The sequence below is a fragment of the Triticum aestivum genome, chromosome 2B, assembly GCF_018294505.1.
Source record: "Triticum aestivum cultivar Chinese Spring chromosome 2B, IWGSC CS RefSeq v2.1, whole genome shotgun sequence".
Classification (NCBI taxonomy): domain Eukaryota; kingdom Viridiplantae; phylum Streptophyta; class Magnoliopsida; order Poales; family Poaceae; genus Triticum; species Triticum aestivum.
Window position 1 is genome coordinate 757348732 of NC_057798.1, and position 2727 is coordinate 757351458.

Below are 2727 nucleotides of genomic sequence, written 5' to 3' on the forward strand. Positions count from 1 at the left end.
CACCCCACTCGACGTTGGTGGGCATAGATGGGATCTTGTGCACGTCCACCACCAACTCCTTGCTTCCGGTCATATGATTTGTTGCTCCACTATCGAGCAACCATGATCCTCCACCGGAAGCAAACCCCTACATGAAATCAATGCTTGGTTTTAGGTACCCATTGAGTAATGGGTCCTTTGATGTTAGCAACAAGGGTCTTGGGAACCCAAATAGACCATTCAATATACTCATAAGGAGAACCAACAAATTTTGCATAAACATGTCCATCACTAGCACGACATAACACATAAGAGGGGTTAAAGTCGCCGGCTTTGTTGGAAGGGGTGGCATTGCCCTTCTTGACATCACCACCCTTCACATTGTTCTTCTCCTTAGGAGCACCCTCTCCCTCCTTCACAAAAGTTTGCGTGAGAGGAGGAGGTCGTTTGGTCTTGTCATTCTTCTTCTTTCTTGGACTTGGGGGTAAACCCAACTCCCTCCTTGGCCACAACTTCCTTTTGATTGCTCAAAAGGTCATTGAGGTTTTCTCACATTGAATGCATGTCACAAGACCTTTCTTCAATTGCTCTTTCAACTGGGCATTCTCCTCCACAAGATGAACATGCTCACAACATGGGTTAGTAGCATTTGCGTTATCAATTAAGACCATATGGGGAAAAGTGGCTTTCTCCTTGGTTAACTTCACTTGGAGTTGAGCATGAGACTCCTTGAGGCTAGCATGAGCACCCTTCAAGGCCTTGTGAGCCTTTTCAAGTACATCAAACTCCTCTTTGAGTCTAGCAAGATCAACCCCAAGTTTAACCTTCTCGGAGTTAGCCACACAAGAGACAACAATAGCATGATCAAGATCTTTCTTTAATTTAGCATGGTCATCGTTGTGTGACTCCTCAAGAGTCAAACGATGTCCACACTCTTCCTCAAGAGCATTAGAAATATCCGATATCTCATCGGCATAGTCACGACTACGGCCTTCCATCTTAGAGATGGTTTCTTCATGAGCCTCGATCATGTCATTGGCTTCACCAAGTTGTTCCAAGAGAGCAACAAAGTGCTTCTTGGATTTGCCCTTGAGTTTACTCATAAAAGACTCAAATTAATTTACTTCCTCATTAGACCCTTCACTTTCATCAATGTCATCTGTCAAAGAGGGATTAGTAATGATGGTGGTTTTGATGTTGGGGGTTACCTTGTTGGTGGCTTTAGCCATGAGGCACTTGGCTGTGATGTTCTCATTGGGTGAATCGAAGAGAGACATCCGGGGAGTTGTGGCAATGGCAATGGATGCCATGGCCATTGCTTCATTATCTTCATCATCATCGTCATCCTCACAGTATTCTTCTTGAACCACCAACCCTCGAGTAGGAGTCTTCTTGGTGAAGTTGTTCTTGTTGGGGAAGGACTTGGCTTTGTCTTTTTGGATGAGCTTGCCACCATTGTCTTCCCACTTCTCGTAAGGACAATCCACAATGAAATGGCTCACATTGCCACAGTTGTAACAAGTTCTTACTCGTTGCTTGCCCTTGAAGCCACTTGAGTTGTTCTTGTTGAAGTTGGGCCTTGAGTTCTTCTTGCTTCAAAATTGCCTTGAAGCAAGAGCCATGTGCTCATGATAATCATATTTTGTATCTTCGGGGTTGCTCTCCTCATCTTCCTCTTCTTCCACAATAACCTTGGCCTTCAAGGCAAGGTTGGGCTTCTTTGCCCTTTGAGACCGGAGCACCGCGTTATCGGCGGTCTTGTCCAAGATGCTCATTGCAACGAACTCATCCAACACTTCACTTGAGGTCATGGAGTGGAAGTCCGGTCTTTGACGAATGACGAAGGACATGGCCTTGTTGTAGGGCATCATGGCCTTGAGGAACTTGCGCTTGGTCCAATTGTCATCCGTGTCCTTGCTCCCATGATCTTGGAGTGAGACCGCGAGTTTGGTTACTCTCCTAAAGAGCTCACGAGGTTCTTCATATTCCTTCGTTGCAAACTCATCAGCTTCATCTTGCACCACTTCATAGTTGGAGCGTTGAATGCTTGCGCTTCCCCGGTAGAGAGACACAACGCAATGCCACGCGTCCTTGGCCATGGCGTAGGGTCGAAGATAAGGGAGACCTTCGGGGAGAATTGCATCTTGGATGATGAAGAGAGCATTCTCATTGAATTGATTATCCACGACTTCTCTAGGGGTGAAGTTTCTTGGGTCATGTGGATAGAAACCTTCTTCAATGATTCTCCAAAGATTAGTATTCACATGATTTAAATGACACTTGAAGCGATACACCCAAGAATCAAAATCCTCATTTTTCACAATCTTAGGAGGAGGACCGACATGATTTAAATGAGCAGAGGGAATTGGTCCTCCATAAGTTGGAGGTTCCACATGGGCAAAGATGTCGGTGCCATTTCTACCACTAGTAGAAGGACCCTTTTCACTACCAGCTTCACCCTTGTCGGAGGAAGCATCCGTCACCTTGTTAGTGGGATCACCCACTTTCGTCGGCGCGGTAGACAGTTTAAGTCCTTCTAGGAATTTAGTAAACATGCTTTCAACCTCGGTCGTCATGGAGGTTCTCAATGTGTCCAAAGACACATTAAATTCCTCACGAGAGACCGTGGTTCCCCCATCGGCCGTAGACGAGATAGGATTCACACCGGAGTACTTCTACACACCGTCTGTGGTGAACCATACTCTTCGAACGACAAAGTCCTTAATAAAGAGATGAGGTTCTAATACC